The sequence below is a fragment of the Macaca mulatta genome, chromosome 10 (genome assembly GCF_049350105.2).
Source record: "Macaca mulatta isolate MMU2019108-1 chromosome 10, T2T-MMU8v2.0, whole genome shotgun sequence".
Taxonomy (NCBI): domain Eukaryota; kingdom Metazoa; phylum Chordata; class Mammalia; order Primates; family Cercopithecidae; genus Macaca; species Macaca mulatta.
Window position 1 is genome coordinate 31,942,818 of NC_133415.1, and position 15,289 is coordinate 31,958,106.

The following is a 15,289-nucleotide window of genomic DNA, read 5'->3' on the forward strand; positions in this document are numbered from 1 at the left end:
TGCCCACCCTCCCCGCCGCCCTCCTCCCTCGCCACCTCCCCTCCGCCACCTGGCCGGCCTTCGCTTTGCACACGCGCCTTTCGATGTAGCCTCCTAAAGAGGCAGAGGCGCTTTTCCCGCGTGACGCCCGGCGCAGCTTGATGATGACATTTCGGCACCAGGTGGCCGAATAGCGGCTTCCAGCTCCGAGGCGGGCAACACACTGTGGGTCCCACAGGTGTGCGGCGGAGGACGCGCGTGAGAGGGTTCTGCGCCCCGGCGGCTTCCCCGAGCCCCTGCCGTGGCCGTCTCCGTTCCTCCGCGGGTCCTGGGACTCCGGCCGTCCCCGGCCACTCTGCCCCGACTGGGCGGGCTTGGGAGGCGAGGGCCGCAGTTGAGTCCTCATGACGGCGCCCTTTGGCCACGCCTTTGTGCCACTTTCCCGCGCGGCTCCTACACTGTTTCGGTAGGTGCTCCTTAAAGGTTAACATTCGCTGAAAGAATTGAGGGGAGGAGAGCTTCGTGTTGACGTTGAGCCTTCGGCTCAACAGGTGCTGTGGGAGGATGAGCGGGTGTGGGTCCCAGCTCGACCCTTCACACTGGATGCTTGACTTCTCCAAGCCTTGGTTTCCTCATCTGTGATAGGAAGGTCCCGATTCCCAATTGACAGGACAATTGGGCTGCTGCTGCTGCTCAGGGGAGGTCTTGGCAGTGGCAGGATTTACTTGGAATGATTGGCGTTGCCTGAGGGCTGTCGCTCTCGGAGGAAACTCCAAAACGGGTTCTAAACGGGTTCCGAAGCAGCTCCTGAAGAAAGTGTGTGTTGAAGAGGCGAGATGAAGCGGACGCTTGGTGCATGACAGAGGGGTGTGATGCGGGAGCGTGGCCATGGCAGGGTCAGAGAATGGCTGTAGGAGACACCGACCTCTCTTGGAAACTCCCGGGTCGGAATTTCCTCTCGGAAATTTCCCGGAAATTCCTCTGGGCCTCAGTCTTTCAGTCGCTGCCTATGAAAGCTTCCTCTGAGCAGAGATGCTCTCACTTCAGAGCAGAGAAAGCTCTGCACTTAAACAGTCTCCAATGTTGTGCTGCTTTTATCATTCTGTAGTGCACAGTGTTTTCTTGACAGAGTGCGTCAGGAGTGAAGTGTTTTAGGTTTTCCTTAACTCTGAACTTGATAAGTAGCTTAAAACCTGAGAGGTGTTCTTATTGCCAAGTGGCAGAGATTCCTGTCTCCTCTCACCCCTCCCAAATGTCTATGCAGCCTCCTTACACCCAGCCTCTCTTCCTCCACATAGATTGCCAGGTGCCACCCCTGTGCCTTTACTTGTGCAGCGGGCAGAGCTGGGCCATGAAAGCTGTCACTAGCCCACCAGTGGGACTTGGGAGACTTCCTCTCTGCGCAGTCTAGGTCTCAGCATTTTTCACTTCTGACCTGGGTGGGCGGAGAGGTAGGAATCTAGAGAGCTGATCCTAGTTTTCTGATGGTTCATTCATTCAAAGGCTCCCTTGGTGGAGCTTGCACTTTCCCTGCATTCATTATGTAGAGGACAGATTTACATAGAGTACATCTGGCTTTACTTTTAAGAGGCTTTCTCTTTCTTCTCACTAAACAACATAACCCAATAGTGTGGAGGGGATTTGCCCTCATCTCAGATCTGTGAGGCCGTCTTTGTATTTGAATCTTGGTTCTGCCATGTACTAGCTGGGTGGGGCTAAGTGACTTATTCCCTTTCTGCCTCTCCGTCGTCTGTACTGACCTGCACTTTGTTACACCTGTATTTGAAGATGGTTTTTCTATTCTTGTTTGACAAATTTAGCAGCTTAAACCAGTACCCATTTATTATCTCATAGTTATGTAGTCTGAAGTCCAGGCAGGCCTGGCTGCACATCACAAGGCTGGAATCAAGGTGTTGGCAGCTTTGCTCTTACCTAGAAGCTCTAGGGAAGGAAGAAGCTGCTTCCAGGCTTATTTAGGTTGCTGGCAGAATCCAGTTGCTTGGAGTTGTAGAACTAAGGTCTCTGTTTCCTTGCTGGCTGGGGACGGCTCTGTAACTTAAGGTCCACTAACTTAGGACTCTAATTGTATCTGCAGAATGCCTTTACAGCAGTACCCAGATGAGTGTTTGAAGAACCAGGGGACAGGAATCTTGGGCGGCTGTCTTTAGAATTCTGCCTACCACTGAGGATGAAATGAGGAAATATATGGAGAGTCCTTAGAGCTCTCCTGCTCCTTAGAGCAGAGTATGTTCTGGCATACAGCAAGTGCTGTACAAGCATTACCAAGGATTCACCACCACAAACTTGGCTCTGAAGCTGCTCACTGTGGGCTACATGAGAATGGTGTTTCTATAAAACATGGGAACTGCTACTCAGGCACAGTGACTCATGCCTGCAATCCTAGCACTTTGGGAGGCTGAGGCGGGAGGATTGCTTGAGCCTAGGAGTTTGAGACCAGCCTAGGGAACACAGCAACACCTCATCTCTACACACACACACACACACACACACACACACACACAAAATTAGCTGGGCATGGTGGCATGCACTTGTAGTCCCAGCTACTAAGGAGGCTGAGGTGGGAGGATCACTTCAGCCCAGGTTGAGGCTGCAGTGAGCCATGATCATGCGGTTGCATTGCAGCTACTTGGGAGGCTGAGGCAGGAAGATCACGTGAGCCCAGGAGTTTGAGGTTGCAGTGAGCTGAGATCATGCCACTGCATTCTAGACTGGGTAACAGAGCAAGACTCTGTCTCTAAAAAAATAAAAAATAAAAAATACATGGGAATTGGCAGTGTAGTGTGTGTGTTGAGTTACACAAATGTTTTCCTGGGCATTGTGAAACTATGTAATATTCTGTTAGGGATAAGTACAGTGGCTTATACCAGTACTCCCAGCACTTTGGGAGGCTGAGGTGGGAGGATTGCCTGAGGCCAGAATTCTAAACCAGACTGGGCAACATAGTGAGACCCCATCTCTACAAAAACAAGAAAATTTGCCGGGTGTGTTGGTTTACACTTGTAGTCCTTGCTGCTCAGGAGGCTGAGGTGGGAGGATCGCTTGAGCCCAGGAGTCTGAGGTTACAGTGAGCTATGATTGTGCCGCCGCACTCTAGCCTGGGTGACAGAGTGAGACCTTGTCTCTGAAAAATAAAATGATTCTGTTGTGTTGTAGATGTTGAGATTTCGTCTTTGTTTTTCACAGTGGCCACTTTTGCCTCTCCACTGGAGGCTGCTACAGCGTTTCCTCACCTGCAGCAGCGCAGCCCTCTACTGGTAAATATCAGCTGCCCGTGTGAGTGTCAGTGTGGCCATAGTTCTATAGCTGAGGGACTTGACTGTTGTTTCTACTGACTTGAAGCTCTCCAGCGGTGGTTTTTTAGGGGCATGTGATGGAAATAACAACAGACTCAGGGTTAGACTCCTTCAGCTTGACTTTGCCTCCTTATTACTGAAGGACCTTGGATTTACTCAACCTCAAGCTCTGGTTTTCTCATACAAGACTAGTTCATTCAAATGTTATTTTCCTTCCTTCCCAAGGGTATGAGGAGAAAGCGAGAAGGATGTAGCTCAGAATGTTCATGACCTGTAAATCCTTCTGCATACATGAAGCTGTTCTAGTAATCATAACTATCATCAGTGAAAAATGGAGAGGCACTGCTGTGCTGGGGGCAGCTAGGTTTGCACTTTAAGTATTAAACATGATGCTGAGAACTGGGTGCAATGACTTGTGCCTGTAGTTCCAGCTACTCGGGGGACTGAGGTAAGGAGGGTCACTTGAGCCCAGGAGTTTGAGACTAGTCTGAGCAACATAGTGAGACCCTGTCTGTACAAAAAATAAAAAAAAGTTAGTCAGGCATGATGGCACATGCCTATAGTCCAAGCTACTTAGGCGGCTGAGACAGGAAGATCACTTGAGCCCTGGAGGTTGAGGTTGCAGTGAGCCATGATGGAGCCACTGCACTTCAGCCTGGACCACAGAGCAATACGCTGACTCAAAACAAAACAATTTTCTCTCTCACTCTTTCATTTTCCCTTAGTCATCCCTGCCCTGATGTGCCTCTTCCTCTCTCCTAACTGCACTGTGGAAAGCACAGCCATGGTTGCAGAGCTGTGTTTGGTCTGGACCCTGCTCATCTCCCAGGTCCCCACACCTGGCACAGTTCATGCTACAGGTAGACAGGCAATCACAGTATGCAGTGAATGCAATCTGGCTTTACTTTTTTTTTTTTTTGAGACAGAGTCTCACTCTGTCACCCAGGTTGGAGTGCAGTGGCACAATCTCGGCTCACTGCAACGCCCACCTCCCAGGTTCAACCGATCCTCCTGCCTCAGCCTCCCGAGTAGCTGGGATTACAGGCATGCACCGCTACACCCGGCTAATTTTTGTATTTTTTAAAGTAGAGACGGAGTTTCACTGTGTTGGCCAGGCTAGTCTTGAACTCCTGACTTCAAGTGATCCGCCTGACTCGGCCTCCCAGAGTGCTGGGATTACAGGCGTGAGTCACTGTGCCCAGCCTTGGCTTTACTTTTAAAAGGCTTTCTCTTTTCACTAAACAACTTTACATCATCAAATAACCCATTTATCAATTAGAGGGTTTTTTTTTAGAGGTTTTTTTTTTTTTTTTTTTGAGATAGAGTCTTCCTCTGTCACCCAGGCTGGAGTGCAGTGGTGCCATCTCGGCTCACTGCAAGCTCCGCCTCCCAGGTTAACGTCATTCTCCTGCCTCAGCTTCCTGAGTAGCTGGAACTACACGCGGCCGCCACCACGCCCAGCTAATTTTTTAAAATTTTTTTTAAATTTTTTTTGAGATGGAGTCTCGCTCTGTTGCCCAGGCTGGAGTGCAGTGGCTGGATCTCAGCTCACTGCAAGCTCCACCTCCCAGGTTCACGCCATTCTCCTGCCTCAGCCTCCCGAGTAGCTGGGACTACAGGCGCCTGCCACCTCGCCCGGCTAGTTTTTTGTATTTTTTAGTAGAGACGGGGTTTCACCGTATTAGCCAGGATGGTCTCGATCTCCTGACCTGGTGATCTGCCTGTCTCGGCCTCCCAAAGTGCTGGGATTACAGGCTTGAGCCACCACGCCTGGCCTAATTTTTTTGTATTTTTAGTAGAGACTGGGTTTCACCGTGTTAGCCAGGATGGTCTCGATTTCCTGACCTTGTGATCCACCCGCCTCGGCCTCCCAAAGGTTTTTTTTTTGAGAAGGAGTCTCGCTCTGTTGCCAGGCTGGAATGCAGTGGCGCGATCTCGGCTCACTGCAACCTCCACCTCCCAGCTTCAAGCCATTCTCCTGCCTCGGCCTCCCAAGTAGCTGGGACTACAGGCATGAATCACCACGCCCAGCTTATTTTTGTATTTTTTTTTTTTTTTTTTTTTTTTTTTTTTTTTTTTTTTGAGACGGAGTCTCACGCTGTTGCCCAGGCTGGAGTGCAGTGGCGCGATCTCGGCTCACTGCAAGCTCCGCCTCCTGGGTTCCCGCCATTCTCCTGCCTCAGCCTCCTGAGTAGCTGGGACTACAGGCGCCCGCCACCGCGCCCGGCTAATTTTTTGTATTTTTAGTAGAGACGGGGTTTCACTGTGGTCTCGATCTCCTGACCTTGTGATCCGCCTACCTCGGCCTCCCAAAGTGTTGGGATTACAGGTGTAAGCCACCATGCCGGGCCTACCTAGAGGTTTTAAATTTTATGCAGAAATCAATTTTTTCCTATTGCACCTTTAAATAAAAACTTCCTTGTTGGTGGCAAAGAGTTGTTGCCTGGGTATGAGGGGAGGGTCTGGACAGAGTCTGAAAAGATACAAGAGGGAACTTTCTAGGGGGCAGAAATACTCTATATTGACTGTGGTGCTGTTTACACAGGTGTAGACATTTGTTAAAACTCAAACTGTAAACTTAGATCTATGCATTTTACATGTATTAAAAAAAAATTTAAACAGCTCTCTGTTCCATCGCAGCCCATAGTAAATTGAACTTGGCTGATGAGGGCTCGATCCAGGGTCTGTACTGAGATACATCTAGAGCCCCAGTCACCCTGGGACAGGCCTTGGAGGAGCTGCTCTCCCTTCCCTTCCCCTATCCCTCTAATGAGAGTCACTCACAGGGATGGTGCTAAAAGAGGTGGGGCTGTCTGCTTAAAGTACTGATTTGCTTTCTTTCATCTCTGCACCCTGGAAAACATACATCCTGCACAGAAAATGCCATCTCACACTTTGTAGCACATTGTAGTCATGTCCAGTAGGTTCGCCCTAGGCAGAGCACACCCGCTGCTGTGATGAGATACAGGGCGTTTTATTGTTTAATTTTTCCTCAGTAACCAACATGCTCAATTTCTCAGCCAAGGAAAACTTAGATCAAACCTCCGCATAGGTGCTAATATACTTACAGTTTAAGATGCAAAGCTCATGTACAAACCTGCACACCATGCACAGGTATCCCAGAACTTAAAATAAAAGTCAAAGAAAAAAAAATAGATTTTATAAAAAAACAATTTGTGTCAAAATTCAAATATGAATCAGCCATATGTCTATTGCCAATAATATTGTCTATGTGTGTATTTGCCTGTATAAATAATACTCTTGTGTTTAAAAAAAAAAAAAAAAAAAAAAGGAAGCAACAAAGCTCTTCTGGTGAGTCACTGTCAAACCACCTAGGTGGTCCTAGGGCCGCTGAAGGAGCCTGACCTCTCCCTTGGTCTTGTCAGTACTGCCCTATGAGGCCAAGGCAAGTCTGTGGAGAGGGCGCTGGAAATGGAGGCTTGTAAGTAAAGGCTGCACCGTGCCATGGGCCTCTCCAGCTGCACTCGATATGGCCTGCCCTCCTTCCTAATGCAAAGCCAGTCACACTCAACCACACAGGTGTCAATGGTGAGCAAGCTACAAATCTTAAGCACAGCAGTTATTTAACCCTCCTTGCATTTTTTTTAGAAAAGCCCAGAAGATGCCAAAATTCAGTTAACATACAGATTTTTAAAAACTACATCTGTAAGAAACTTTTTGTCCCCACGATATTCAGGGTAATCACCAGTCACGAGCTTTTGGTATTTTTTCCCTTTCTTTATTCTGTCTTTCAGATTTTCTCTATCAAGAGGTCTCCAGCCTGGGGCAGTGGCACGTGCCTGTAGTCTCAGCTCCTCAGGAGTCCGAGGCAGGACGATCCCTTCAGTCAAAGAGTTCAAGGCCAGCCTGGGCAACATGGTGAGACCCTTTCTCAAAAAATAAAAAAAAGAAAGATAAGAAAAAAGACTTTCCAAATGATACTAATTACCTCATCCCAAAATCAACGTATAGGTCCATAAAAAGGTGAAATGGGAGCTGTTAGTGTTTGACAATTTAGGCAAAGTTAATATGAAGTTCCTCTTACCTCACAAAAATTACCTCTTCTATTTGATTATTTCTAAGTAATCTTGATGAAGCTGCATTTCTTTCACCATACCTTTAAAGGGTTTAGCTATAAATAAAAAAGTAAAATTAGGCTGGGCGTGGTGGCTCACACCTGTAATCCCAGCACTTTGGGAGGCTGAGGTGGGTGGATCACCTGAGGCCAGGAGTTCAAGACCAGCCTGACCAATATGGTGAAACCCCGTCTCTACTAAAAATACAAAAATTAGCCGGATGTGGTGGCGTGTTCCCAGCCACTCAGGAGGTTGAGACAGGAGAACTGCTTGAACCCGGGAGGTGGAGGTTGCAGTGAGCCGAGATCATGCCACTGCACTCCACCCTGGGCAACAGAGTGAGATTCTGTCTTTAAAAAAAAAAAAAAGTAAAATCAACAATTTAGTCTAATCAGTCTTATCAACTATACAAAAATTTGGGGTGTTGTACTAAGTGATACTTTTTTAAAAAGTTTACTTTTAAAAATAATATCTGTAGGCCAGGCGCGGTGGCTCAAGCCTGTAATCCCAGCACTTTGGGAGGCCGAGACGGGCGGATCACAAGGTCAGGAGATTGAGACCATCCTGGCTAACACGGTGAAACCCCGTCTCTACTAAAAAAATACAAAAAAAAAAATTAGCCGGGCATGGTGGCGGGCACCTGTAGTCCCAGCTACTCGGGAGGCTGAGGCAGGAGAATGGCGTGAACCGGGGAGGCGGAGCTTGCAGTGAGCCCAGATCACGTCACTGCACTCCAGCCTTGGCGACAGAGCGAGACTCCGTCTCCAAAAAAAAAAAAAAAAAAAAAAAATCTGTAAAGTTTTGGGAAGTGATTGATACGGATGTTTATAATGAACAAATATGGTCATGCACCAGATAACATTGTCTCAGCCATTGATGGACAACATATACAATAGTGGTCTCATAAGATTATAATGCTGTATTTTTACTGTACCTTTTCTATGTTTAGATAAACATATACTTACCAGTGTGCTACAACTGCCTACAGTATTCAGTACAGTCACATGCTGTGCAGATTTGTGGTCTAGGAGCAAGAGTCTGTACCATAGAGCCTAGGTGTGCAGTAGGCTTTGCCATCTGGGTTTCTGAAGTACACTCTGTAATGTTTGGACAATGACAAAAATCACGTAACAATGCTTTTCCCAGCAGGTGTCCCCATCGTGAAGCAACATGTAACAGTATACACTTCAATATGTATTACAGCAAATACCATCACTACAGACATCTGGTCAAAGCCAAGGTTCACCTATTGAGAGCAACTGATGGGCACGCTCCAGTGTGCTGTTTAGCGCCAGCTGTAGCCCATGTGCAGGATACGTGTGCATGAGATGGGTGAGTCCTGAGCTCCACCTGTCCATGCAGCAGGAGCCACGGGGCAGCTGGGGGGACACAAGACATTCTCCAAGACAATGCTGGTCTTAAAAGTACCAGAGGTTGGCTGGGTGCAGTGGCTCATGCTTGTAATCCCAGCACTTTGAGAGGCCAAGGTGAGTGGATCACTTGAGGCCAGGAGTTTTGAGACCAGCCTGGCCAACATGGTGAGACCCCATCTCTACCAAAAATACAAAAAATTAGCTGGGCGTGGTGGCACGCACCTGTAGTCCCAGCTACTTGAGAGGCTGAGGCAGGAGAATTGCTTGAACCTGGGAGGCGGAGGTTACAGTGAGCCGAAATCACACCATTGCACTCCAATCCAGCCTGGGCAACAAGAGCGAAACTCCATGTCAAAAAAAGTGCCGGAGGTCTCCCTGGACTCTCACAGCAGTCCTGGATAAGCCCTGTGGCATTTGTGACAATAATGTCCTCTGATCAGGCAGTTTACACTGCTCTTCCTGTCCACATTGACTCTTTTGAGAGTAATTCTGTTATTTACATTTTACAGATGAGAGAACTGAGCCAGGTTGCTGTGGACAGTGTACCAGGTTGAATACTGTCCCCAACAAAATTCATGTCCACTTGGAATCTGTGACTGACCTTATTTGGAAATAGGGTCTTTACAGGTGTAAGCAAGTTAAGGGCACAGGCTAGAATAGGGTGGCCCTAACTCCAAGACTGGTGTCCTTCTAAAAAGAGAGAACTTAGGCACAGAGACAGAGACAGGGGAATAAACAGCCATGTGGAGATGGAGGCAGAGACTGGAGTAATGCAGCCAACACCAAGGAGCACCAAGCATCGCTAGCAGCCCCAGAAGCTGAGAGGCATGGAAGGATCCCCTGAGCCTGTGAGGGGGGTGGCCCAGCTGATGCCCTGACTTTGGACTTCTGACTTCCAGAGCTGTGAGAGAAAAATCTGTTGTTTAAGCCCCCCAGTTTGTGGCAGTTGGTTACAGCAGCCCTGGGAAGCTCCTAGAGATGGGTTAGGTCATCTCTTCCCAGAAAGACAGAGCGCGAGGCAGGGTCAGGACTCGAACCCAGCCATCCAATTCCAGAAGCAGCACTTTCTTGACCACCGTGCACCCTGCCACAGTCTGGCATCCATGTGGTCGGTTACTTCTCCTACACCTGTCCATATTTTCACCTTTAAGGCAAAATCCACCTGTTTTGGAAAATGTTTTGGAGTTGTGAATTGTTTCTCCTCCTTTTCTTCTAGAGTTACACAAATCCAAGTGCCTTTGTTGTGGTGTGGAGAAAAGTATCACAATTTTATGTTTATCTTACCTTCCCAACTCTCTCTGGGGGTACTTTGCAAATAATTGAGTCCAAACAGAAGTACCAAATGACCTATGAACTCTATGCTTAGTAAATATATTAAACCTGAATAACTTAAAAATTAATGTGCATTTTTTACAGAAAATTTGATTTTAACTTAGAATTGTGTCTTTTAAGTGTAATTTTCATAGGGACTTCTAATTTTTCTAATGAATGTTGGCTATACTTTTTTTTAATGGAATGAATTTCAAGTCATAATAATCAGAAAAGTTTTAGTTTTACTTTTACAGTATGGACTGAACTCAGATAATTAAACACTATTTTGAATCTTAACAAGAGGCATTTTTGTGTTAAGATGGTATCAGTCTATATACAGTGAATTGAAGAAGCTTCAGTCTTATCAGAGTTTTGCACATTTTAGCTCAATAAAGTCTGAATTAACTGTTCCAGATTTTCTTTATCTGTGTTTGGAAATATAATTTTGTAAAATCAATGTCTTACCTTTTTGATACAATAGATCATGTCACGTTTCAATAAAACAAGAAGCACTTTTATCTTTTGTTTTTCAGGGAAGGGATGAACATTTAATTGTTTACATTTTGTTATCACTGTTATGCAATGCTCATTTTATGTTGCTTTATAAGTAAGTTTACATATACCAGAATAAATATCTGCTCATGTAATCTACCTGTGACTGTTTTACTATCCCCTCCAGTCACTTCAGAGTATGCTGAAATTGACCGGGCATGGTGGCTCATGCCTGTAATCCCAGCACTTTGGGAGGCTGAGATGGGCGGATCACGAGGTCAGGAGTTCGAGACCAGCCTAACCAACACGATGAAACCCTGTCTTTACTGAAAATACAAAAATTAGCCAGGCATGGTGGCATGCGCCTGTAATCCCAGTTACTCAAGAGGCTGAGGCAGGATAATCGCTTGAACCCAGGAGGTGGAGGTTGCAGTGAGCCACGATCGTGCCATTGCACTCTAGCCTGGGCGATAGAGCGAGACTCCGTCTCAAAAAAAAAAAAAAAAAAAAAGGTTATGCTGAAATTTACCACTATTGGGATGAATGATCACTATTCACCAAGCGTATCTGAACATGCAAATGTTTAAGAAATAAGCATAATAAGGAGATAGCTTGGGTTAATAGGATTCTCATAGTTTTTTTTTCCCCTATGAAACATAAGTAATGATTTTAGTGTATTTATTATGGAATATACTCATTTTAAAAGGACTTTAAGAGTTGTGCTTTGGGAGACAGAGGCGGGTGGATCACGAGCTCAGGAGTTCAAGACTAGCCTGGCCAAGATGGTGAAACCCCATCTCTACTAAAAATACAAAAATTAGCTGGGCGCAGTGGCGGGTACCTGTAATTCCAGCTGCTCTGGAGGCTGAGGCAGGAGAATCAGTTGAACCCGGGAGGCAGAGGTTGCAGTGAACTGAGATCACGCCACTGCAGTCTAGCCTAGCTGACAGAGCAAGCCTCCGTCTCAAAAAATAAAAAAAAAGTTGTGGATGTGAATGCTGCATTCCTCTAATAAAAATTTAAATTGTATAATAGTTTAATAAAGTATTTACTTTTTTTTTTTTTTTTTTTTTTTAAAGTCAGAGTCCCGCTCTTGTCACCTAGGCTGGATTTCAATAGCACGCGATCTCCGCTTACTGCAACCTCTGCCTCCTGGGTTCAAGCAGTCTTCCCACCTCATACTCCCAACTTGCTGGGCCCACAGGCACGTGGGTTACCACGCTGGGATAATTTTTGTAATTTTTTTGTAGAGATAGGATTTCACCATTGTTGCCCAGGCTCTGTGCTCAAGCAATTGGCCTGCGTCAGCCTCCCAAAGTGCTGGGATTACAGGCACGAGCCATTGCGCCTGGCCTCAGTTATCCTTTCTATTACATCCTATGATGTTTTCATAGCCTACAAGACATCAATTTCTTCTTAATAATTGTCAATCTGGCCAGGCACAGTGGCTCATGCCTGTAATCCCAGCACTTTGGGAAGCCAGGGCAGGCAGATCACCTGAGGTCAGGGGTTCAAGACCAACCTGGCCAATGTGGCAAAACCCCCTCTCTACTAAAAATTAGCCAGGTGTGGTGGTGTGTGCTTGTAATCCCAGCTACTCGGGAGACTGAGGCAGGAGAATCACTTAAACCCAGAAGTCAGAGGTTGCAGTGAGCCAAGATTGTGCCACTGCACTCCAGCCTGGGCAACAGAGTGAGACTCTGTCTCAAAATAATAATGATGATAATAATAATAATCTGGTTAAAGAGGTAACAATGATCTATTAATGCTTTGGGAAAACAAGTTGGGTTGCCTTTGAAGGCCAGGGTTCTTAGTTCATTCAAAAATACGTATTTAATTTACAGCATGTGCCAAGCATTTTTAGCTTCCCAGTATACAGCTGTGAACCAAACAGATAAGGCCCTAACCATTTTCAGCATTCTGTCTAGTTGGGGTGGGATGGGGGCTTAATTAAGATAGAGATATAGAAAAATGTGCATCTAAATAATGTAAGTATGGAGTTGAGAGGAAGCAACTAACAATATGTTAGAGATCTTAGAAGTAATATTTTGCAGTCTTGTAACCTATATATTTTTTTTTTTTTTTTGAGACGGAGTCTCGCTCTGCCGCCCAGGCTGGAGTGCAGTGGCCGGATCTCAGCTCACTGCAGGCTCCGCCTCCCGGGTTCACGCAATTTTCCTGCCTCAGCCTCCCCAGTAGCTGGGACTACAGGCGCCCGCCACCTCGCCCAGCTAGTTTTTGTATTTTTTAGTAGAGACGGGGTTTCACCGTGTCAGCCAGGATGGTCTCGATCTCCTGACCTCGTGATCCGCCCGCCTCGGCCTCCCAAAGTGCTGGGATTACAGGCTTGAGCCACCGCGCCCGGCCTATTTGACTTTTAAGTTTGGGTAATATTAATAGTTGCAGATAGTGTAAAAAAGTCTTAATTTTTCACTTTCCTTGCTGGTAAAGGTAAGTTTATTTAGACTCTCCATTTATTTATTTATTTATTTATTTATTTATTTATTTATTTATTTTTGAGACAGAGTCTCACTCTGTTGCCCAGGCTGGAGTGCAGTGGTGCAATCTCAGCTCACTGCAAGCTCTGCCTCCTGGGTTCACGCCATTCTCCTGCCTTAGCGTCCTGAGTAGCTGGGTCCACAGGCGCCCGCCACCATGACTGGCTGATTTTTTTTTTATTTTTATTTTTATTTTTAGCAGAGATGGGGTTTCACTGTATTAGCCAGGATGGTCTCAATCTCCTGACCTCATGATCTGCCCGCTTCAGCCTCCCAAAGTGCTGGGATTACAGGCGTGAGCCACCGCGCCGGCCTAGACTGTGCATTTAAAGTAGTGTTTAACATGGCTGGGTGTGGTGGCTTCCACCTGTAATCCCAGGACTTTGGGAGGCTGAGGCGGGCAGATCACTTGAGGTCAGGAGTTCGAGACCAGCCTGGCCAACATGGTGAAACTCAGTCTCTGCCAGAAATACAAAAGTTAGCTGGGTGTGGTGGCAGGCGCCTGTAGTCCCAGCTACTCAGGAGGCTGAGGTAGGAGAGTCACTTGAACTCAGGAGGCAGAGGCTGCAGTGAGCTGAGATCATGCCACTGCACTCCAGCCTGGGTAACAGAGTGAGACTCTGTCTCAAATAAATAATAAATAAATACATACAGAAATAAAAATAAAAGTAGTGTTTAACATAACAATCCTGTGAAAGTGATTCTATTACATATTCACAAGCAAATTAGCTGCACACTCTTTCCTGTATTTTACAATTTAGCACAATTTTAGGCCTCAATCTTCTTTTCAAATCACTGGTGTTTTAAATTTGGCAATGAATAGGAAGTTACTTTTGACTTAGGAAGTGATTATATTATTACTTTAAAAACGTGTTAATATTTTAGGACAGTTTGGATCCTCTTTTTTTGAGTTAATATTTCAATATTCATTACTTATTCCAACACCTTCTAAGTGGAAATAGTATTTAGGCAATTAAATTGGCATATATTTTCAGGAATTTTCTTTCATTTTTAAGTTTTGTCATCATTGAGGTTAATTTTTTTTACCTGGTGTTCACTTATGATAGATATAAACAGTCTGTGAAGTGAAATAGTCTTAAGTATAACGTGTGATGCACCTACAAATAAATGAAAATGGTGTGCACCATGTCGCTTTACTATGGGAACTGTACTGGAAGATTTATGAAAGCATGTGAAATTGTACCTAAAATTGTGTTATTAGTGACTATAAGCAGCGGTGCTAAATTTTTTTATTGAACTTGATGAATGAATGCATTTAGTCTAGTCACAGTTACTTTGGTTTAAATGCATGTGTCTTTAGGGTTTGTATTAGTTTTCATACTGCTCTAGAGACCCCAGACTGGGTAATTTATAAAGTGATTTAATTGACTCACAGTTCCACGGGGCTGGGGAGGCCTCAGGAAACTTACAGTCATGGCAGAAGAAGAAGAGGCACATCTTACATGGTGGCAGACGAGAGAGAATGAATGAGCTAAGGCAGAAGAGACCCTTATGAAACCATCAGATCTTGTGAGAACTCACTCACTTTTATGAGAACAGTATGGGGGAAACACCCCCATAATCTAATCACCTCCCACCAGGTCCCACTCTAAACACATGGGGATTATATGGATTACAATTGGAGATGAGATCTGGGTGAGGACAGAGCCAAACCATATCAGGGTTTTATTTTTTATTTTATTTATTTTTTTTTGAGACAAGAGTCTCACTCTGTTTCCCAGGCTGGAGTGCAGTGGCATGATTTCGGCTCATTGCAAGCTCCGCCTCCCAGGTTCACGCCATTCTCCTGCCTCAGTCTCCCGAGTAGCTGGGACTACAGGTGCCCGCCACCACATCCGGCTAATATTTTGTATTTTTAGTAGAGATGGGTTTCACCGTGTTAGCCAGCATGGTCTCGATCTCCTGACCTCATGATCCACCTGCCTCGGCCTACCAAAGTGCTGGGATTACAGGCTTGAGCCATTGCGCCCGGCCCATATCAGGGTTTTAAAAAATGTGTTTGTAATTTGTACTCTTGGCAGGGTATTCTTGGGCTGCAGCGGTTATTGTCAATGTGTGATTTGTGTTTTTATTTTATAGAATAATGTGATGTACTGATTTTTATAAGTGATAGATAATTCTAATAACTGTGTATTTGACAACTTTATATGAAAATATTTTGCACTGGAACTTCTTTCATTAATTGTAACATGCTAACTGATAGTGGTTTAAAAATAACTCATTTA

General features: G+C 45.6%; 2 long non-coding RNA genes across 2 annotated transcripts; one reads left to right on the top strand and one right to left on the bottom strand.

Annotated features, from left to right (window-relative positions):
• The first annotated feature begins 139 nt into the window (after nucleotides 1–139).
• On the top strand, nucleotides 140–10,704 carry LOC114670385 (uncharacterized). Its single transcript, XR_013399547.1, has 4 exons — nucleotides 140–445; nucleotides 7,049–7,172; nucleotides 8,573–8,701; nucleotides 9,252–10,704. It is a non-coding gene; the product is annotated as an uncharacterized LOC114670385 (long non-coding RNA).
• LOC144331940 (uncharacterized) lies at nucleotides 7,047–8,460 on the bottom strand. The gene is made up of 3 exons (XR_013399560.1): nucleotides 8,335–8,460; nucleotides 7,339–7,425; nucleotides 7,047–7,180 (listed from the first exon to the last, which is right to left on the bottom strand). It is a non-coding gene; the product is annotated as an uncharacterized LOC144331940 (long non-coding RNA).
• Nucleotides 10,705–15,289: the final 4,585 nt, after the last annotated feature.